The 24,345-nt window shown below is 40.6% G+C and overlaps 1 long non-coding RNA gene across 1 annotated transcript; it reads left to right on the forward strand.

Annotated features, from left to right (window-relative positions):
* Positions 1–20,145: 20,145 nt before the first annotated feature.
* Positions 20,146–23,576, forward strand: LOC133386761 (uncharacterized). The gene is made up of 3 exons (XR_009763276.1): positions 20,146–20,254; positions 21,067–21,183; positions 23,182–23,576. It is a non-coding gene; the product is annotated as an uncharacterized LOC133386761 (long non-coding RNA).
* The last annotated feature ends 769 nt before the right edge of the window (positions 23,577–24,345 follow it).

The raw sequence follows: 24,345 nt of genomic DNA on the forward strand, positions 1-24,345 counted from the left end.
TGCTTACTGGGGCAGGGTATTCCCAACATGCCACCTCACTGCTGAAAGAATTGCACTGGCTGCCCATTAGCTACTGGGCTAAGTTCAAGGTTCTGGATTTGGTGTACAACACCTTATAGTGTGTGGGATCAGGATACCTGAAATATTGTCTTACCCCTTGTATTGCCAACTGATCTCAAGACATCTCAGTGTGAGGGCTGAGGAGATTTAGTATGGCATGCACCATTCCCTTGTCGCATGCTTCTGTCAAACACCCCCTGCATTTAGGCCAGCGGGGCTTGTCGTGCAGACTTTCTCATAAGAAGTCTGAGAACATAACACAGATGAGGTAAGAAAGGCTCCCAATTAGACAAAATAGACAGGGAGGAGGTTTTCACATATGATGGGAACGCCGCCTCTGAAGCTGTATTCCCAGCTAAGCTGCAGCAAAATTCCAAAACATTGATCCAACAGAAGGAATAAACAAAAGACAGAGGTGTGAGATCCAAGGAAAGATAAGCATCTCATAGGTAGAACTAAACTCACAAGGTGCAAAACTGCACCCAGCTTTGGGGGCTTTCTTTTGGTATAAATAGAGGTCCACAGGTCCTGCTTTCGGGAGCTTCTTTGACATCAATCTACATGTGGGCATTGAACAACCGGGCTTTCTCCTCACTGCTGACATTGAAGCTCCCGGTAAATTCAGAAGGAGAGGGTGTGAGATAAGGATTGGTTTTAACTGCTTGCCTGCTTCTGTAAATATCAATTGCTCTCATTAAAAGCATTGTAACCCTTTCTTCCCTGGGCCTTTTATTGCCTTGAAATTACAAACACCCCTTATATACCCAGTCAGTCATTACACTCTGCTGATGAGGGCCTCCTGCAGATATCATCTTGTCAGGAGGTCCGTTCTGCACAACACAGGAAATGGACCTTTAGTGTAGTGGCACCTACCCTTTGCAATTCCCTCGCCTTAAATATTAGACAGGCGCCATCTCTGTTATCTTCTTGGTGCCTATTGAAGACCTTCCTCTTTCAACAAGCCTTTTCAGTAGAGACTTTATCCCAGTCTGCGTGTGTGCTGGAATTGCTTTTAGAATTTTTTTAAAAAAGATGTTTTGTTTTAACACGTTTCTAAAGATGTTTTAATATATTTTAAAGTCTGTTTTCATGATGTAGAGTGTTTTTAGTGTTTTTGTTTGCCCCCTTGGGCTCCTACTAGGAGGAAGGGTAGGAAATAAACAAACAAATAAATAATAAGCAAGTCTGTTGCCCTCAGGTGAAGTGGAGTATGCTGTCCCACTGCCAATGTTGAAATAATATTCAGCTGTCAGTCCTGTCAGCGTTTGTATGTGGAATGGGTTGGCATCATTTTGCATTTTTCCTCAGGTGTCAACATTTCTTGGGATGGCCCTTTGTCACTCCAGGTTTGTCATTCAATTGTTATAATCTTCTCTTATCCCATACTTTCAAAGCTTTTTACTGTAGTCAGTCCATAAAAAATATTCTACCCTTACATCATTGGCCTTTGGTAATCCAAAATTTCCTCTACAGATCATAATTGACCACTTCGCAATTTTTATCCAGTTGACCAAGTTAGAATTTTTAGTCTTATGCAGTTCAAGGCAAGGGGAGTGGGCCATCATTGGTTGGATGTTTAATGGACATTCACACTCCACACGTCTTCAGTGTTATTTTTCTATGCATAGAGAGGAAAATTGGGATTGTGACTGCAGGTCCAATTCCCTCCGCTTGCTCAATGTACACATGAACAGAGAACCTTTATGCCGGACATTACATATGAATGTAAGAAGCTGCCTTATATCATGGAGGACAGGGCTATCAATGGCTACTAGCCGTGATGGCTGTGCTCTGCCACCCTAGTCGGAGGCAGCATGCTTCTGAAAACCAGTTGCCAGAAGCCTCAGGAGGGGAGAGTGTTCTTGCACTCGGGTCCTGGTTGCAGGCTTCCCCCAGGCACCTGGTTGGCCACTGTGAGAACAGGATGCTGGACTAGATGGGCCACTGGCCTGATGCAGTAGGCTCTTCTTATGTTCTTATATCGAGTCAGACCATTGGTCCATCTAGCTCAGTATTGTCTACACTGACTTGCAGAGGCTCTCCAGGGTTTCAAGCAGGAGTTTCTCCCAGCACTACCTGGAGATGCTTGGGATTGAACCTGGGACCTTCTGAATGCAAAGCAACTGCTCTAACACTGAGAGATGTCCTTTCTTCAAAGGACATGATTGAGACACAGAGAGATATGATTCATGCCATGTCACTGCATCCATCATGTGTTAAAAAGAATGGCAATGAATGAACAATGGTGCAGAGCTACTGAAACTATTTTATGACCTTATTGTTTGTTTTTAATTATTGTAAGCCATCTCAGATGTGGCGAGAGGAGGGTTACAGATTTTTTAAATAAAATAAAATGACATGAATAAAATAGAATAAAGAATCTTCAACCATTTCACCTGACTCTTGAGGGTTGCAAGCTGGTAAGCCTACTGAAACCATTTATTATGAAGAAATGTTAGAAAGCATACATATTCTCTGTGGACTTTGTGGGAACAAGAAAGGTATATAAAGTTGTAGTGCCATTAACAGAAATGATGATCCTTAATTTGGAATAGAAGATTAGGTGGCAAGAAGCACCGAGCTTATTCATTAAGATTTGCTGCTTTTGAGAGGTAAATATTCACACTTCTGCTGCAGCATGTTGGAGCTTATTTCTAAAGCTGAAATGAATATAGTAAATAAAATATGCTTGTTTCTAAGAAGAAAGGAGAGTGCTAAGCAAGAGCTGAGGCCCTGTTTAGCAGAAGTTCTGCAAGCGAGATAAGAGTCTAAATTATGTTGTTGCTATAGTAGATTATTTACCCAACTAATGAGGTTCAGATATTTATATAAGTATTTTGTTTTAACAGTATGTCTCAGAACAGAACAAATCATTTGATAAACATATAGTAACTCATAGATTACTAGGGTTGTGCTAGTCTTTCATTCATTCATTCATTCTCTCTTTCTCTACCTTGCTTACTAACAATCCCTCTCACCCATACAGCAATATAATAAATACTTAATACTTCTGCGTTCCTTTCCCTTTCCCACTTCAAAACATTTTTTCCAGAGGAAACTAGCAAATGAGGTACAGGATAATGATCTTTCTAAGGTTACTTTAGTGAGCTGCAAAGTACTTCAGCTGCTGAATTTTTCTATAGAAAAGGATTTGTCCATACCTAGAGATATGTTTGTACAGTGCTATCAACACATTGTCAGTATTGGGACATATTGGGGCATTTCAGGGGGTGATTTGGGGAAAATCCTAAAGCAGAATCTAAAAGGTTCTTTATTTTTACCGTTCTTAACATAATTTCTATCTAGGTGCTCAAATTGTGGCTTTGGATTCCCTCCAGGGTCTTAAGTGCTAGGACTTTGGAAGTGCTCCATTTCTGTGGGGAGACAAGTGGTAGCTAGGCCTTTTGTCTGTCTGAGATGTGAAGGAGGAACTCTGCAAACAGCAAATTGAGAAAGGAAAGGCCATAGCTGAGTGGTAGAGCATTGGCTTTGCATGCAGAAGGTCCCAGATTCAGTCCCCAGCATCTCCCACATAGGGCTGGGGAAGACTCCTGTTTAAGACCTAGGGGTGTAGGCAATACTGAGCTAGATGAACCAGTCGTCTGACTCATTACAAGACAGCTTCCGATGTTCATCAGCTCCAGTCTTTCAAGTCAATGTATACATTGTCAGAGGTAGTATAATCTCTTCATGCCAGATGCTGAAGACATAAAAGAGGGGAGATATCTCGCCTTCATGACCTGGTTGTAGGCTACCCAACACCATCTGACTCATCACAACTGAAAACAGGATGCTGGATTGGATGGCCCCTTGATCTGATTGAGCAGGGATTGTCTTATGTTTTTACATCTAAAGCATCCTCGTGGGCTTCGCTGCAAGGCAAGAACAGAGTTAGAAAAGGAGAAGGGCATTGCTCATTCAGATATCATCTGCATATCCATTCATATTCTTATATACAAAACACCATTTATTTATTTGGTACATTTATAGCCCATCTTTGTACCATCATGGAACTCTAGGCAGGCAGTATGGCAGTCTCCCATCTGGGCACTGACCAGGTCAGACCTGCTTTGCTTCAAAAATATTGTTTATTTATTAATTAAATTTATATCCCTCCCTTCCTCTCAAAGGAGCCCCAATGGTTGCATCGTGTGCCCTCAGATCATGCCCTGAGAAACTGCATATAAGAAACTACATAGTCAGCTGTCAGATGGTTAATATGGGGTAGTGGTGGTAGTAATTGCAATGGGTCAGGTCCTGGAAAGCAGACCAAATTTAGAAAGAAGAAAAACCAACTTATTTGAAATGTGGTGTTGGAGGAGAGTTTTGCAGATATCATGGACTGTGAAAAAGACAAATAATTGGGTGTTAGAACAAAATAAACCATAACTATCACTAGAAGCTAAAATGATGAAACTGAGGTTATCATACTTTGGACACGTAATGAGAAGACATGATTCACTAGAAAAGACAATAATGGTAGGAAAAATAGAAGGGAGTAGAAAATGAGGAAGACCAAACAAGAAATGGATTGATTCCATAAAGGAAGCCACAGACCTGAACTTACAAGATCTTAACAGGGTGGTTTACAACAGATGCTATTGGAGGTCGCTAATTCATTGGGTTGCCATAAGTCGTAATCGATTTGAAGGCACATCTCTCTCTCTCTCTCTCTCTCTCTCTCTCTCTCTCTCTCTCTCTCTCAGGTCACCTCTGCCCATTACATCGAAAGCAATATTATACTGTTTTACATACATATAGTTTGTTAAAGTTGCTGAGAGTTGTTAGGAGACCCTTATTCCGCTTCACAGAGCTATGGTATCTAGAGTTCCCTGGGATGAGATATTGATTGTTCTGGGAACTGGAGCTCTGTGAGAGGAACAGGGGTATCTTAACAACTCTCAGCACCTTCACAAACTATAGTTCCCAGGATTCTTTGGGAGGAAGCCATGACTGTTTAAAATGGTATGATACTGGTTTAAATGTAAGGCGCAGATGTGGTCTATAAAGTCTGAGAGTTCCACATAATAACCAATGAATCAATCATTTTGTTTTGTTTTCTTCATATGATCAGTATCACAGTAGCAGGGTATTGTTACTTGAATTCCACGACTAAATACATAACTGTGCCAAACAATTTGAAGGAAGAACTGATTTCATTTTCAGTTTATTAACATGTCCTCAGAGTCAAATTCCTCTTCCCTCACACAGGCTTGACTTATGGCTACCCAAATTCCTATGAACATCTCTCTCTCTCTGTGCATGTTACCGTTCCCTGAGTTTCATGCTAAAGCTCCCCAAAACGTCTGCGCACTTTGGATGCAGCTAGCTGAAAAATTGCTGGCTGTGTTGTGTGTGCTATGTACAGCTGTCCAAAAATTGATTTGCACCTTACAAATATTTCCATGCAAAAATAATTCTCTTCCAACTGTGAAAACTGAATGCTTTTTCATTTCCTCAGGAAAACCCAAGGTGAAAAGAAAAATGATTGGCTTTTTTGGAAACTTGTAAAAACATGTTTTCCTCACCTTGGAATGAGAAAGTACTATTCACATAACTCACTGCTCAGTCAACATTCACCTCATTTAAATAACTCCATAACATAATCCTGCAACCCAAAGTTGTTGTTTTGTTCCATTGTCAATAGTGATCACATATACTGAAACTAGGGGTATAACATGCAGCATTGTTTTAAATGCTATGTAGCATATAGAAAATGGAGGGATGTCTTTGCCTAGCTACTTGAAAATAAAAATACTTCAAATAAAAAGTGCTACATGTATGCCAGTCATAACTGATTTGTCCCCAGTGTGGCCAGAATAACTGAAGGGGTGTTGCAGATAGAATTGGCAAGAAAGATGACATGTGGCATTGGGATACTAAGCACTTTTAAATTTGTGTGGAGAATATTTCCTATGTGCTATTGATCTCAGGAGCACCAGAATTTTGATTTGCAAGCATGATCATTTTTTTCCTTCCCTAAACCAAAAGGTGGGGGCAGGAAACAAGATCCTTTAAAGAATTGTTTGACTCATATAGTCAGTTGTCAGAGCTGTGAAAGAAACCATTAGCTATAGCTGCTAGCTATAGGGCGGTTTAGAAATGCAACTAACTAACTAAATAAATAAATAATCCAATTTTGTGTGGTAAAAACCTAGCCCAGGAGCAGTTCACATTGTGCAGTTTACACATAAGAAGACCTACAGAGTAGTCTTTCTAGGGCATGGTACCAATGTGCCCAAATTTCAGCCAGTTACCACTTACCATTTTCCTTCTAGAAACATAAAACCATCCAGGTTATAAAATGGCCCAGAAATGCATTGAATTTTGCCATCGGGGTGTATTTATACCCCAGCCAGTGTTAGTGGATTGGAGAAGCTGGGATGGGATGGGAAGGGAAGAAACTAATCTGCATCCATCCAGGCCTGATCCCAAGAATCCCTCATGGATTGGGTGCTTGTACTTTGAAATGCCCAGGGCATTCCCTTTGGAGGGCAACGTCTACCTTGGCAAACAGTCTAGGGGGACACAGGAAACCCAGTTTAGTTACAATGTTTTTACCAAGCTGGTAGAACTATGGTACAACAGTAGTGGGAATGTAGTTGGGGACAATTTCTTCATCAGCATTGAGGTGGCTGAACATTTGCTTCAGAAATATCTTACTCTTCTGGACCAACTGGATGCTGCCACTTTTGCCACAGGGTACAGAAGAACAGAATCAGCAGATTGGGCAACAACGGTGTGGAGTTCTTTTGAGGGGTCCACAGCATGGTGGGGGGTGTCAATAGGTTGACCCAAACCATATAATGTTTTTGTGGACATTTCTCTAGCCAAGGACAGTTTTCTTGCAGATTTTAATGGGTGTTTAAAAAACAACACCCCATAAAACCATTAACATCAGTTCTCAGTTGTGATAAAGTTTTTTTCTAGACAGTTTACACTATTTTTATAACATTTTTACTTCAAAAGATAGTTTTTGTTTGTAATTGAAAATAAAAATCATAGCTTATTCAAGGAATAGAAACTCTGTTGTTTACTCAATATGCAGGGAAAGGTGCAATTATTTACTGCACAGAAAAAATCCACCTCCTCTGAATAAATGTTTTCAGGTTCTGGATGTTTGTATTTTGTCAAGCACACTTTATTTGCCACCACAGACACAAATTTTATCTGGGGTCAAGTTACCAGCCCACCATCCATTTGAAATCCCATTGGATAGAAAAAAACCCCAACACCCCCCTCTTCATCGGATGAAGAAGGTCCCTAAATCCAGGTGCTCCTGGATCCATCTTTGTTCCTAGAGGCCTAGGTGACCTCAATGGGCTAAGAGCGCCTTTTACTGGCTTCGGCTGATAAGACAGCTGCAGCCATTTCTGGACCGGGATAGCCTGACCTCTGATGTCCATGCACTGGTAACCTCCAGGCTGGATTACTGTAATGTGCTCTTGTGTGGGGCTGCTCTTGAGGTTGGTCCAGACGTAGAACTGGTGCAAAATACAGCAGCACAACTGCTCACTGGGGCAGGTATTGCCAACATATTACCCTGCTGCTGAAAGAATTGCACTGGCTGCCCGTTAGCTACCAGGCCAAGTTCAAGGTTGGACCAGGATACCTGAAATGTCATCTTATCCCTTATATACTCAGTCAGTCACTGAGCTCTGCAGGTGAGAGCCTCCCGCTGATACCATCTTATCAGCAGGTCTGTTCCACACAACATAGGAAGTGGACCTTTAGTGTGGTGGCACCTACCCTTTGGAATTCCATCCCCTCAAATATTAGACAGGCGCCATCTCTGTTATCTTTTAAGTGCCTACTGAAGATCTTCCTCTTTCAGCAAGGCTTTTAAATAGAGAACTTATCCCAGTCTGTGTTGGAATTGCTTTTAAAGTGTTTTTTTTTTTTTAAAAAAAAGATGTTTTGTTTTAATATGTTTAAGTTGTTTTGTTTTAATATATTTTAAAGTCTTTTGTTTTTAAGATGTTTTAGAGTGTTTTTGTTTGCTGCCCTGGGCTTTTTCTGGGAGGAAGGGTGGGATATAAATGTAATAAATTAATAAATAAATGGTTGCCAGGAAATTTATAGGCAAAAATATGCAGGGTGAGTTTTTATACTGATAATGCTGTTGTGCTATGTTCCTTTTCTCTTCCATGCTCATATATGAGAAGCAAGGAAATGCAAATCAATCTATGCCATTTTGATTCAGCAACCTTTATTTTATTTCTTTATTTTATTAAAATATTTCTAGACTACCTTTCATTTTTGTAAAGAAATACCATAGCGGCAGTACTCTTTTGAATAGTAGTTGCTAGAAACCACACGAGGAGAGAGTGTTATTGGTGCTTAGGCCCTGCTTGTGGGCTTCCCCCAGGCTTCTGGTTGTCCACTGTGAGAACAGGATGCTGGACTAGATGGGTCATTGGCTTGATCCAGCAAGCTCTTCTTATGTTGTTATGATAACACAATAATAAAACATAACAGATCCAATAAAAATCTTAAATAAAATCATCCCAGTGACCAGTATTAATAATTTTAAAGTCCAGAGAATGTCTGGGTGAACTGGTATGTCTTCAGTTGGAGGTGAAAACACTCTGTGGGTGATGCTTGCCTGATCTCAGTGGGGAGACCATTCATTACTGTATGTAAGAAAAGTTGTTCTGGAGGAGGGATGTCCAAAGTGTTAGCAAGATGACTGCAATACCTTGATTTATTTTGCAAGAAATTGTCATGGTATGAGAAATTGACCCTTTCTAATCCTTGAAATTAATAATGATTGCCTCTACGAGGAAAACATATGTGGATAGTTAACGTGTGTTTTTGGGGGAGGTGGCTGGAATAGCAGAAATATGGCTCAACAAACAGTCTTCGTGCAGGGTGCCCATATTCTACTTTTGTACTCATTTTCATTCACACACCCCCCAGGATTGGGTAAAGGGTGGCCAAGCAGTGTTTGTGTCCTCCTGAGACAGCACTAGTCCTACCATTAGGCATGATAAGATACCCCACCTAAGGTTTCTGATTTGGAGCATACCACTAAAGCTCATATAGTTGTGAGCTATTTCATTTATTATTTTAACACCATTTGGATTTTATGCCTCAGGTGTCCACAACTGTTTTCAACTCTCTCTGCTGGAAGACAGAAGACCCCCTATTTCCAAGGTGTCCCCATTCCTCTAGAACCAGTGACCAGGAGAACAGTGATCTGAGCCGGATCTTTCTTATTGTTATTGACAATCTCTTGGCTCCCGGCAGTTCATGGGGGGCTTCCTGGCGGTTCTTCAGATGCTCACAGATCCTTGATCTCACTGGTGGGCATTGGCCATTCCAGTCTCACAGCACTCCATTCCTTTTACAACTCCTTTTACCCACATCCCAATGTCTTTGTTGGGCTTGGCTTCTAAATCCAGATCATGAACATCCTCTGTAGGTATGGATTTAGCCAGGAGCAAATACCAGCCAATTTGCCTGTGTAGTCCCGATGTTATATTGATATTGCACAGAGAGGCACCACCCTGGTCTCCTGTGCTGTGCCATAGTCCCAGTGATTTTGAATCCAGCACTGCAAAGAGTTACCATCCTTTCATTAGGTCTCTGTCTTGCAGTTCTGTGTCTTCTGTAGCTCAGTGTTAGAGCATCTGCTCTGCATGCAGAAGATCCCAGGTTCAATCCCCTGCATTTCCAGGTAGGGTTGGGAATGTCCCGTCTGAAACCTTGGAGAACTGCTCTGCAGTCAGTGGAGATGATATGAGCTAGACGGATCAATCGTCTGACTCAGTATAAGGCAGCTTCCTATGTTACTAATTTATTTTTAAATTATAGTAATTTCTGAAATGTATATCCTGCCACATAACCTACCACCAATGCCCCCAGGGCAGAGCCAAGGCTGAGACACGAAGGTTAATGTTGCTTTTATGCTGATTGTGCTTTGCTCAGTTCTATAGTATTCATTATTTTCAACCATGTTTTAATGAATGTTTGGAATAATTAATGCCAAACTGAGGATTACTAGCCCATAATTTCTTTCCAGAAACATTCTTGGCTCCTTTCCGAAACGTGGGTATTACTTTCACACCGTTTAGTCCTCTGGTGCTAACTTGTTATAAAGGAGCTCATGGAATTATTCACCCAAGATTTTTGCTATTTCCCTTGGTATTTCCTTCAGAATGCCGGCATGTAATGCATTTAAGCCTGGTGCTCTGTCAAAGTTAATAGTCATAATTGCCTAATTATCTGCTCTAGTATGATGGTAAAACCTTTTAACATTTCACATTTCCCCAAGGAGAATGTACTGCAGTCTCTGGGATGTTGTCTTCCCCTTCTTTTGGGAACACTTAGGCAAAGAATTCATTTTGCTTTCAGCTAAATGAACCTCCTGCTGTCCCTCAATAGCCATGCTGTCTCTTCCCTTGTCTGCCTGCTTCATCTATAAGTGCATATGCATGTAGATGTATATGCCAAATTCATTCTCCTTGTGCCATTCAGCACTGGCTTATCATTGTATAAACAATCTTCCACTTCATTGCTGCACAAAAGAGGATTCTCTTTCTCATAGGACAAGTCACAGACTGAACAGTGGGACTGTGCTGCACAAAATCCTGACAGTGCCTTGTGACCATCTGACAGACATGCCTACCACTGAGTCTGACCATCTAATCCAGTATTGTGTATGCCAGACGTCTGCAGACTTGTGTATGCAGGTGTTGTTGGACTACAGTTCCCATCATCCCCAGCCAGTTTAGCCAATGGTCAGGAATTATGGAAGTCGTAGCCCAACAGCACCTAGGGACACAACTTTGAAGAATGCTGGTCTACTTTCTCTGGCAGCAGCATTCCAAAGTCTCATCAATAGGTTTTTCACATCACCTGTTACCTAATATCGTGTAACTGGAGATTTAATGACTGAACCCTAGGACCACATGTATGTACCATGCATTCTTCTGTGGGTTTTCTAGGCCTGGCCCTTCACCCAGCAGGAATGCTTCCCCACTATTGTACTTTTACAGTAATGTACTTTTTGTATAGTAAATTAAATCTGAGCAAGAGAGGTAAAACAAATGAACGACAAGCCCACAACTTACATCTACAGTTTGCAGAAATCTATTTTGCTTTTGAGGTTCAGCCAATGTGCAAAGAAATGGACAATTTTAAATTTTAAATCTGCATCCATCTGGGTATATTTACATACAAATATTCACAAATGATCAGTGTCTTTTGTGTGTGTGTGTGGCCTGTGGGAATAGTAGAACCTCTTAGGTAGGTCCCTTGTTTGGAGTACAAGCTTTCATTTGTTCCCAGCCATATGTTCTAACCTTCTGGCTGTCACAGGCAGTTCAGTCTTTTGCAGTCATCCTTAAGTTGTGAATGCGAATGCGTATCCTGGGAAATAATATCCCAACCCTCTTTCAGTCAATCCTCTTGACTACACTTCCCATGAACAGAGGCACCAGCAAAAGGCTTGTTGTGGTTCTCCAGAGGTGCCATTTCAATTCATGTAATCCCAGAAGTCCACATGGATTGTGGCAGGGATGGGACGCTTGAGCCTACATGGATGCCTCATAGTTCTGATATTGTGGAATCACTATTGCCACCTGCGCAAGGAACTTTGTGGTGTTGAAATGGGGTTGTCCAGGGCCAGCTCCAGGTTCTGTGAGTCCCTTTGGTAAGATGTGTTCAGTGGGTCCCCTCTTGGAGTGGCCCTCTCCTTAACATTGCCAATGTTTATGCTGCCTATTCATTTCCTTGTCCCTCTGGCCCCCATTGGCACCATCTCCCAGAGGAGACAATGCATGTGGAGGTTACATGTTGCTTGTATACTCATAGAAGACAGGTGAACAACAACAAGTAGAAGCAGCAGCATCCCCAGGAGACTCTCGACTCTGGAGCAGTCATGAGCCCTGTGGAATGCTCCTGGGGTGATGAAGAAGAAGATGCATGATGGGACCCAGGGGAGGGACTTAGTGCTTTGCAATGAGAAAGTTTTGAAACAGAAGGCTTCAGCACCTCCCCCTTAGCTCCAGTTACAACAGAGGAAATGCTGGCTGATCAAGAGCCAGCCCCTTCTCCTCCCCTCCACCCCCCTGTTCACCCCAGCTGCATCTGCCACATGCACCTCCTCTAGGGGAGGAGGATCTTGATGAAGTGCCACTGCCACCATCACCCCAGACATGCTGATAACTGCACCAGCAGGCTCAGCTGGCCCCCACTTTTCCCACTAGGAGGAGCGCTCGTGTGCACACGCATTCACATTCTGTGACACCTTCCTCATGCAAGTAGAAAGAGCCCACCCGAACCTACTTAAGAGTCATAACGGGGTCTGTCTAATTCCTGCGACAATGCCTTAGCCTTGAGTAGTCATGCCTAGTTATGCTGTGTAGAGATGCAGAATCTTGTGTGACCTGTAAGCTGATCCATGAAGCACTCTAAAATGCTTTTCATTAAACATACTGGAGAAAAATACACCAGTGAGTCTGAGCCTGATTCCAACGGGCTTGGCCAGGACAGATGGGGTACCTGTGACTCTCCAGATGTTGTTGGACTCCAACTCCCCTAAGTCCCAGCCAGCATGGTCAAGAATGATGGGAGTTGTAACCTGGCAACCTCTGGAGTGCCACAGGTTCCCCATCCCTGCTCTAGAGAAGAACCCTGGGCTGTGAGCCTCAGCAAATGCCTTACAACGCCAACCCCCTGATACTGGTCCTGGGAAGGACATATCTGCCATTTCTAATGATGCTTCCTGCATTTCTGGCTTATTGTTAAAGGGCCGATAAAAGAACATAGGAAGATTATGTAGAAACATACCCTTTGGCTATATGGTGAGGTATTACAATTGTTCGCACATGGATTCCTTTTATTTGGCTTGTGCAACAGTGACCTTGCAAAGGGCATCTTTTTCAGAAAGACTAAATCTGCTGATGGCACAGAAGAGAGGTAGTAAATACAGAGGAACAGAGCAAACAAAGTCATAATGATTTGGATAGAATTAAGCTTAGGGGATGCTAAGTAGTTTATGCATTTCCATGCAAAGAAATAAAAGGTAATGAGATGAGGGACCAAAAATAATCCTATAGCCTGTCTAAATTAAAGCGCAATAATGAATAGGGATATGGCAAAGGAAGCAAAGATTTGGTATGTTAAAACTATTTAATATATGATGGTCTGCAGTTGCCGGAAGCGAAAGGTGTGTGGAACTTTGGAGTCAGGGAAGCAGAAGTGGGAGAGGGCCATAATTTAAAAGGTTATAAGCAAATAGGTTCACCCTTTTCATTATTTGGGGAGCAAAAATGCTTTGGGGAGGACTGTAAAATTTCCCTTAAAAAACCCTCTTAATTTTTTTTTCATTCCTGTTTGCAGCTCTCTGCAGCCATCTTATTTTCCTGTTATGCTGCCACTGCTTTGGCACCATTCTTGTTCCTGGGGTGATCCCAGTCAAACAAGGGTTATTTCTTTATTTATTTCAAGATTTTATAGCCAAAGGCTGCTAATCCAAAGACTTTCAGAATGGCTCAAACATAACACATATGGTAAGTGTGATGAAGTTATGGCACTATGTAACCAATGAGATGCGGCTAGGTGATGATCTCACTGAGAGCAAATGAAACCAATTAAGAATGAGAACAATCTGATGCAAGAAGCATTGTTTTCACTCTGAACTGACTTCATCTTCAGCAACACTGAAGACAAATCTGAGTGGCTGTGTAGCATCATAGCTATGAATGCTAAAACATGTTCACCGTTAAGGTTTTTTTTTAAAAAAAGATATTTTATTTTAAAGATGCTTTTAAGAGTTTTGTTCCTTGTTTGCTGCCCTGGGCTCCTTCTGGGAGGAAGGGCGGGATAGAAATTTAATTAATTAATTAATTAATTAATAATTTCCAGTTCCTGAAAATTTGCTGAAACGGGCATTAATTATCACTGGCAGAAGTGTTCATGAAAATATCCCCCATTTCAGCACCATCTTGTGATTTAGTAGTGGTGATTTACTGTGAACTACAACGGCAGACAATTTTTTTACAAAGGGAGATCATGCCAACATTGAATTCATATAGGAGATATATATTATCTGGAAAAACCATCAAAACACAAGACAGAAAGTTAATATAGTCTATCCCTCTATGAAAATATATTCAGGATTCAAATCAATGCTATGTACTGGTCTGTGACCGAAATAACATTTTACCTTACCAAATCAACGCTTCAGCTAGTATCAAAAGAAATACTTCTTTATATAATTATCTTTAGCTTTTCTGTCATTTTATGCTTGTCCCTTGCCTCAGAATGTTTTACTTTAGATTTTGCTGGTCTGTATTTCTACTCTTGCCTGGCATAAATATGTCATGCCAAATTCAAACTATTATTTTTTTCTATGAAACCACTGAATAACTTCAAGCAGCCTTTCCCCCTTCCACAATGTGAGACAAAATGCTTGACTCTGAAATATCAGTATACCTTGTTATAAATACATTCTAATAAGATCATCCATAACTTCATAATTTGTATACTGAAGTACTGGGGGGAGAGCCATTAAACATTGTGTGAATATATACTTAAGGATGTGATAGAGTCCAAGGCATACAAGCATCATATAATAACTTACCTGTTTTCAGCAAAACTTTTTTTGATATAATTGATGTCTATTTATTGTGATTTTAATAGTCATATCTTTGATTTTCTGTCTCACTTCAGCCTCTCAGAATTTGTGGGCTATAAATGTAAATAGCTAAATAAAGAAACGGCCACAGATCCATGTACAGAGCACCTCTCTTCATTCCGCATTGAACAATCCATTTCATATTCACTTAACTGGTGCTGTTGCTGGTCAGCTGTTGGTGAAAGATGGGACTATCCCACAGCCCAAAGAAGTGGTTGGAACTCAGAGCTGTTGGTGTTGGTGTTGACCATCCATTTGGCAGTGCATGCAAATGTGGGGCCACACTTTGGGGGACAATCCTAGAGCCAAACTAGATGTGATGGTCATACAACTAGTCCAGAGCTTGGAAAAGTTACTTTTTTGAACTACAACTCCCATCAGCCCAATCCAGTGGCCATGCTGGCTGGGGCTGATGGGAGTTGTAGTTCAAAAAAGTAACTTTTCCAAGCTCTGAACTAGTCACAGCTGTACTGTGGCCTCCATTCCAGATTGGGACCATAGAAGGGGAGGGAGGGGGAGAATTTAACCTTTGCCTCTCTCCACTGTAGTTCTAATCTGGATTTGACATCCCTCTCACTCCTTCCATTTGCATTGGGAAGAGTCCTCCTGCATTTCATTTTCATTTTCTGATTTTATCATTTTGCCAATAAAGCCCAACGAGAAAGAAAGGTTGATAAATATGAAGGGGTGTTCTGCAAATTTATTGATTGTTAAAGAAGGCACAAAAGGGCAATCTTCATATATTTTGTCTCTTCTGTTGGCTCTAAGACACATTACCAAAAAATCTTTCTGCCAATGTTAAGTGCAAAAAAATACAACAAAATGTGTGTATTTGAGTGCATGCATATGATTTAACAGCATGGAACACTGGATTAGACCATGCATCAGGTTCCTGATATCAAAGTTAGTTTAGTTTGACTTTGTGAGATTCTAAAAGCAGCTGTGCTTTGTTGCAGTTGCTTAGATCCCCACAGTGATTTAGTTCTGAGGATTATATATTTGTCTCTTATGTGTCAAAAGTCTTATCCCCTGTGACTTCACAACTCTGTTTTTGTATTTAATGTAAAATCGTGATAGCTTCACATTGATGATTGTCAGCAGTTGCTATTTATCATCTGTCAAAAGTTGTCCCCTTGGGAAGAAAGAAAATCAAATGGATTATGGCTGTTTTGGGGTGTGCACTTTTTTTTAATTTATAAAGTTGCTTAAAAGAATCTTACATGACACAAGGCTAAAAAAGAATGGCAAAACTGCTTCTGACAACTAAGTCAGCATTTATAGATATAGGTTTTTTATGCACATAACAGACGAACTGTCAGTCATCTTCACAAAGAAGCATATTCACAAATGCCATGTCAGCTTTTCTAACTGAACTTGAGGCTCTCTGATTTGTTTATTCTGTTATCTCCAAAATTACCTACAGTAGAAAAAAACCTACAGTGGAAAAAAATTGGAAACTATTGTTTTGTATATATAGTGGAAAGTTGAGGTCTAGCGTTCAGGGCCCGTTAATTTTTTGGTGGTCACTTATTCATCACCAACAAAGAGGAAATACATCACCTCCACATCAGAAATTTGAATAAAATTTGTATAAGCTAATTTATATGTATAGAATCAAATTTAGAAATACCAATTATAATTTTAAATAGAAATACAATACATCTCACCATAGACGGACTGCACCCAGGTGACCTGTGTGTGTCTGCTCAGTTTGTTGTCTGGGTGCTAACCATTGATGGGCCCTTGCTTTCCATTCTTATGGTTCTTTATATTTAAATTGGACTTTGTCCACACAGCCCTTTAAATAGACATTTGCTTCGAATAGAGGACCATCCTTTGACAACCCTTCAAACATCGGACTACAAACAGTGAATACTAGTCTTCTCTTGTATATCCCAATTCAACTCCCCTAAGAGATTTTGCAGACCCATAAAAAAAACTCCATCTTCCCTTGAAATTCGTCAGATATTTTGGCTGATGGAGGGGAGCACAAAATTAACTACAGATTTCATTGTACATGAAATCCAGTGATAATCAGGAGGCATATATCAAACTGTACCCCACATGAGAAATTTCACTGGCTTATCTCTTCAGTTGTTTTACTGGAAGAGGAACCTACCTAGAGATTTTCTTCAATCTACATTGGGCGAAATTTGGGTGTCAACTCTACTTGTATGTGAATATCTGTTTAAGTGTATATTTGTGGGATGAAAAGGAACTGGTGGAAACATCAGCCAGAATAAGCAATGCTGTCTCCCAAAGAATGATAAAGTAGGGGCTCCAGAGTCCACTAAGTTCAAAGTTCTTAGAGTGTCATTTTTAATCTGATTAGTTCTTAATGGTATGTCCAGATGATTTCATGCAGCCTGTTTCAGAACTTCCAGTCCCCACTGCTCAGACATGCACTGCTTTAACCCACAATGAAAAATCCAACTTGTTAATGATGGATAGGACACAGACAGCAGCAGCAACTCTTGTTCCCTTATCACTAACATCGTTAGAAGAGGCTTTTTGTGCTTCTGCCTTGGCTCTAGAGCGGCTAATATTACTGTATTTTAAGATGTTTGTCTCAGATCCCAATTCATACACAGCAAATGAGTTTGAAAATTTGTTTGAAAAGGATGTCCATGCCCATGATCATGCAGTTCTTGGTGCATAACCACTGCATGTCCCCATGTTTTTACAGTTTAAATATTTATCTGGTAATTAAAACAATAAGTTATCTGCCTTTACATATGCTCAAGACATTGTACAAAAAAGTATTAATTAATTAATTAAAACGGCTTAATGACAAGATGGCTTTTAAGTGGTTAACAAAACATAAAACAAATTGCACAACAATGTTAAAATGCAAAATAATTAAAAATAAACCATAATAAAAATACACAATAAAACAATCTCATCAAAACATAAAAATAGAAATGTCCATGATAAAAATATATGATACTAGGGGCTTTGCCCCTGTACGCTTTATATGCCAACCCCCCAAGAATCTCTCACTCTCACTCACTCACTCACTCACTCACTCACTCACTCACTCACTCACTCACACACACACACACACACACACACAGAGGACTCCCAACCCCCCTGGCACACAACACCTCTCCGGGACTCCCAAACATACATAAACTCTGCATATCTTACTATATTTCTGCTACAATTCTTTCCTTGTTTAATGTTTTTATTTATATATATAAAAATTATGTGCTGGAATCTAAAATAAATATTGAAAGAAGCACAGTCTTTGTCTGTTAAACATTATGCTGCTCAGACAGTCTGGAGATGCTAGAGAAAGTCTTTATGGTTTGCATTTGCACAGCATAATCAAAAAGCTCTTGAGAGACTGGCTGATGGATGGAAGACAAAAGTGTTGAATGCTATGGATGTGTCAGGTAACTGCATTATGAACAGGTGGTCTTTTCTTTTCAGCCTGCTATCTGGAAGTGATCAAGGATTTGCTTCATGCTTAAATGCTGTTTAAACGATTGCTCAGATGAGACTACGTTTGGAATGCAAACTGTAAATGAACATTTCAAGCCTAACCCCCCTCCCTGCCATGCCCTCTTGAATGAATTTGGGTCAGGCTAGGGATCTATTATATTTTAGTTGAAAGGCATTCACAATTTGGGAGGTGGTTTTGTTCTGTCGCTAGTCCCAAAACGCATTCTGTGGCAAAATTCTGTGAAGTGCCAGGAACATAAAGGGCTTAGAACAGAATAAAAGATGTAAAATATAGTTAGTTTCATATTATGTTGTGAGCCAGAGAATCTGGCTTTATTTCAGCCTTCATGGTCATGCAGAGATTAGTAGTTAAAGTGCGCAAGATATAAAGTTCCTGATAGAGAGTTTCTGAAAAAACTGAGCTTAGATCTGGGTTTTCTTCCTTCTTTGAAGCTTATTATAAAAATCTGGTGTATGACAAATGTCCAGATAATGAGATACTTTAACAATGCCTTGCTTTCCCAAAACAGCAGAGCTTGGAAAAGTTACTTTTTTGAACTACAACTCCCCTCAGTCTAATCCAGTGGCCATACTGGCTGGGGCTGATGGGAGTTGTAGTTCAAAAAAGTAACTTTTCCAAGCTCTGCAAAACAGGCATATCATCTTGCACAGCACTCTTCTTCCACAGGAATGATGCTTTGTGTATATTATGCATCCTTCTCTACAGGACAAGTAAATCAGTTTAAAAGGCCAGTTCCATTTATATCAAGCCTAAAACTGCCACATTCTGAATTCAGATTTCTAGAAAGGTAAACATTTAAGTAAAGACTTTGATCTGTTAGACAGCACAGCAAATGGGTGGTTGCACATTTTGCTTATTGAGAATTAAAACTCTGTTGGAGTTTGTTGTATTATTTGTTCTTGGGTGTTATTTATTCCAAATAAGCACACTGGCGAAACTGGTTTAGGCTGTTCCCATGTAATTACAAGAGTAATCCAAAAGCCCAAATGTCTATAGAGATCAAGCCATTCAAAGAATGTATGTTTCACCCTGTCTGAACGATGACAGCCTTCACTACTATGGCTGGTATCTAATTTTGGCCTTCCTTAAACAGGAGTCCTTCTGTTCACAAAGTAGGGCGACAAGGATGATCAGGGGACTGGAAACAAAGCCCTATGAGGAGAGACTGAAAGAACTGGGCACTTTTAGCCTTGAGAAGAGGAGAGATATGGTAACACTCTTCAAGTACTTGAAAGGTTGTCACAGAGGGTAGAGCCAGGATCTCTTTTTGATCTCAGAGGGCAAGACATAGAATAATGGGCTCAAGTTGCAGGAAGCCAGATTTCAACTGACCATTAGGAAACATTTCCTGTTAGAGTGGTACCAAAATGGAACCAATTACCTATGGAGGTGGTGGTTCTGCAACACTAGAGACATTCAAAAGGCAGGTGGACAGCCACCTGTTGGGTATCCTTTGTCAGGCTTAGGTGGGCAACACAGCCAGTTCCAGACAACACCGTTAGGAGTTAAAGACACAGTGAAGCCGGTAATTGACAGCACTTGGCAGAAACGCCCAAGGTCAGGCTGCAGCTGTAACTGATAAGTGAAGCAGCAATAAAAAGGCTTCAATGAGCACACAGAGGTGTGGGGGTAATAGGAAAGCATTATAGAGTTGGTTGGTAAACAAGAGATGGAGCACGGTGTGAAAACAGTAAAGTTTTGTTTTCTTAAAGACTTGGCTGATGGTCTATTATTTCGGTCGGCGACTGGCACTGATAAGCAAGCTAAAACGCTACTGGACTCTACTGGTTATACTGGTAAATTGGTGCTGCACTCTACATGCTTTAGGTTGGATTCCTGCATTGAGCAGGGGGTTGGACTCAATGGTCCTTGTAGGCTCCTTCCAATTCTACTCTTCTATGATTCTATGATCTAGTGGAGGCCTCTACTAATGGAAGAGCAGGGGAAGTGGTTTTTTTTTTGCAGATTCCCCATTTCTGCTCCATCACAGCTCTGGAACAGATTGGGGCTCCTTCTTTCCTGAACCATTTCTATTCCAGTTGCTCATTACAAGAACTACTACTTGCTCTGAGTTGCTGCATAAGGTAGGACTAGAACCAATTGATCCTTGGACCCTTTTTCCTTTGGTGTTGTGACTTAGATTGTCAGCCTCTGGATAGGGGTGGTCTTGTTTTTATTGGTCATATGTATGCTTCTCTGGGATCATTATTTTGCAGGAGGGATTCTTTCACATACCAGCAAATTAAAGTGGATTAATCTGACACGCGTGTGCAACAAGCTTACTAAAAAGAAAGAAAAATGACTTATTACGTTCACGAAAATAAAGGGAAACAGAAAGCACTAGAAAGTGTGGGATAACAGTTAATTGATGGGAAGTTGTATAACCTCCACACAAACAAATCAGGATGAATTAACAGTGGATATCATATAACTGCTGCACAAACAAATCAGAATGGATGCCTAATAAACAGCAGACATTGTACAGCCTCTGTGAAAGCTTTATGCAAACAAATTAGGATGAATATACAATAAACAGGTCATCTGGAAGCAAACTGGGATCCCTTTTGGCTGAAGACCAGGGGTATAGTCATACAGGGTCTCAGGGAGTCTTAGACCCCTTACTATTTTGGGGAGGAGGGTACCTATGTCTCCAGTATCCTATGAGCTGATCAGCATGAAAGAGGAGTGTTTTAGCCACTGAGAAGAGTCTTCTAACATGCTTCGTTTTCCTTTCCTGCTGATTGGAGCAAAACAGAGTGAAAGGAGTAGAGTTTGCCACTGAGAAGACTCTTCTTAGTAGCTAACATTCTCCCCTTTCATGCTTATTGGCTTGTAGGCTTCTTGGCTATTGTTGTTGGAGAAGGCATTAACAAGGATCTCATTCTCAACCCAGCAGCAAAAGAAAAAAAAAGAAAAAATTGGCAGAGGCATGGCTGTGACTATCATGAAGGGACCCTGAACTTCTGAATTTGCCACTGCATTACTGCTGAAGGCACTACTGCTGAAGACCAAGGTAAAAATGCATCTTCAAGGGCAGTCCTTGAAGATGCATTGCAATAATCCAATTTAGCAGTGACCAGTAAGGTATGTTCCCTGTAGCAAGATACTAATTCTTTGGGTTCACAGACCACTTATTAGTATAGTTACACCATGGCAACTTCCATGGAATGTTTTATATTTTGATTTGCTTTGACGTTTACCACTTGAGTTTAAGTTAATTGGAAGAAGACAAATCACGAAACATCTGGCCAAGTGTAGATGGCTTTTTTTGGAAACAGTAGTGGCTATGAGCCTGGAAAACATTTGCTTGGGTACAAGAACAATAGTATAGTCACTGAGCTTGGAAAGGCTTTGGGAAGAAAAGTGCAATGTATGAGCAAGAGATTTGTAATCTATGGGAGAGGTCCTCTACCTTATTTGGGTCCAGGGGCACATTTCAAAATCTAAGCAATTGTCACAGGAACCACAAAATATCCATTTAACACAGGAAAAACTGGCAGTGCTCAGATCCTTCCCCCAAAATATGCACCACACCTCCATCAACCCCAAACAGTAAAATACACACACACACACACACAAACCACGCAATACCCCAAAAACAATAACAAAAAGACAGAACTCCATCACTTGTTAAAAATTGGGAGGGGCAAGGGACCTTGGAGGGCACTAAGTGGAGGATGTGAAGGCGCCAATCATAGTGACCAGAGGAGCCACATTGGGAACTGCAGATCTATGGTACAGAACAGTTAAATGGAACAAAGGTTACATTACAGACATACAGTTGGGTATTAAGCTCAGTAGTTTTCTGAATGACCGGCTGTAAACTTTTCACTTCCATTTTTAAAATGTAGAACTAGAATAATAAGAAACAAAGCACATTTATTGGGCCCACTGAAATAAACAGCGGTGAGACAAGGCTGGCCAGGTCATGCAGCAGAGTGGAGCAACCTGCTTCCGATGGCATCATGAGGTGAGATAGATGGAGGCAGGGACAGGTGTCTGAATTGTGCAGCCAGACTTTTAAAGAGTTGGTCCTAGCAAGTGGGGGGTGGAGGGGAGCCATTTGGACTCCTCTTCAGGCAGCAAAATATCTTGGGTCAGCAGTGTAGTGAGGCTCCTTTCACGCTTCATAAAACTCTTCTTCAGGCTTGAATTTTTAAAAGAGGGGAAGGGTGTTATTGGATCTGTCGGCTTCACTTCTCTCCATTTCTCAAGTTCCCAATCTTAAATTCAGTCTCCGCATTTCTGCAGCAATTTGTGGATTTTTAAAAAAATCCTCATGAAAATTCTTCAGCATTTTAGTGCGCATTTCTCCTAAAATGCATTTTTGTATGCAGTTTTAACTAATGTACCGATTTTTTCTCCTGATTCCCCCCCAATATAATGTATTTTTTATGTTATTTTCACTAATTACTTCATTTGTATGTATTTCACCCAGTCGATGCATTTTGGCAAACATTATTTGCTTGGAGAACTGCATCACAGAATATGGGTACGTGTGCATTTTGAAGGATGATTCTGCTTTGGTTCTCATGTTGTTTTGGAAAGTGCAAGTCTGATAGGTTTACCTTTAAATGCAAACTGAATCAAATTTCTAACCCGTCCCTAGTCACAGAAAACTTCCTGAGCCACCATCTTAAGATGCAGCTGATGGATGCTTTCCCTATGCCCTCCACAAGCAACATATTTTTCTCCCTGTTTTTCCTGTCTTGTTTTGTTTAACATCAAGCCTGAGAAAGAGCTGCATGAAATTTGATAGCTAGATCATTACTATTATGTAATTTTCAGTAGGTTGTCCTAATCAAGGTAGCATGCTACTGTTATTGTCTTGGGCTTTTTTCATAACCTGTAATTTTTGTAACACTGATCACAGTGATATAGAAACTCGTGTATTTTTTGGTATGGGTTATCCATTAGCAGCTCTTAAAACAATAGGAACCCATAGATTAATTTAGGACGAGGCAATCTCACCACATCTCCCATGATTGTCTGTCATGCCTGTTTTTCTCAGCAGATATTTCATCATGAATTCTTTGGTGGTGAATGATGCAGGAGAGATCCTTCCATGCCCCTTTAGCCTTTCCAGCCAGACACTTTGTCATAGTGAAATGTGGAGGAGCAGAGTGAACATCGACCGCCATGGATCTTTCATTCTTGAGAATGACCCTTCTTAATTTGATGACAGTCCCATGACTGATACTGTCAATATCAGTGACACAACTCATTTCTTCTCATTTTTCAAAGCTATAGGACGGTGGTGGCACCAAATGATTGAAAATGCACACATTCTGATAGATAATTATGCTCCACTAAAGGCCATGTACAGAAATCAAATGGAATCAGTTCTAACAATTTTTTCTGTGCTGTTGTCTAGTCCTTTTCTATGTATAATTATGTCAAAGTCTCCAAAGGTAGAATGCTGATAAACTGATATGGATGCTCAATAGAGGGCTGACGTTGATAAAAACATTGGAATATAAATGGTCTTAGAATATAAATTCTATGCGAAAAACTCATATCTAACTATACAGGTCCAAGAGTAATTAAAATTAAGGGGGAAAATCAAAATTAAAAGAGGGAAGAACCAATAGCAGAACGTGACATTACAGGAAGTAGAAAGGTATAAACTGGAATATAACGGCAAAATAACAACAAAAACAAGAACTATGTGTAGACAAAACTTTCTGTGTACTGGAGCAGGGGGAGCAGGGTTGCACCTGCAGCCTCTGCCCCCCATCCCATGTGTTCAACACAGTATCTGCATAGAGTTGATATACATGCAAATATTTATGAGGTCTGACTATGGCATCAGAGCTTGGAAACGTTACTTTTTTGAATAACTCCCATCAGCCCAATCCAGTGGCCATGCTAGCTGGGGCTGATGGGAGCTGTAGTTCAAAAAAGTAACTTTTCCAAGCTCTGCTATGGCTGCATTCAGACATGGGGTTTATTGCATTAGTTTGACTGATTATAATGGTAGCACTTCTGTCCCAATTTCTAACATTCCTTTCACACTGCTGTACCTGTTGCATTATGGAAATGTGGTTTTTCTGACTAATATACCACCATGTCGCACTAAATTTCATTCACAAAAGTGGATCAAGTGTTACACAACAGTGAATATCATTGGACATGTTGCTACTCCCCCACCCTTTCTGCACATGCACACTTTTCT

Source organism: Rhineura floridana, chromosome 6, assembly GCF_030035675.1.
Source record: "Rhineura floridana isolate rRhiFlo1 chromosome 6, rRhiFlo1.hap2, whole genome shotgun sequence".
NCBI classification, from domain to species: domain Eukaryota; kingdom Metazoa; phylum Chordata; class Lepidosauria; order Squamata; family Rhineuridae; genus Rhineura; species Rhineura floridana.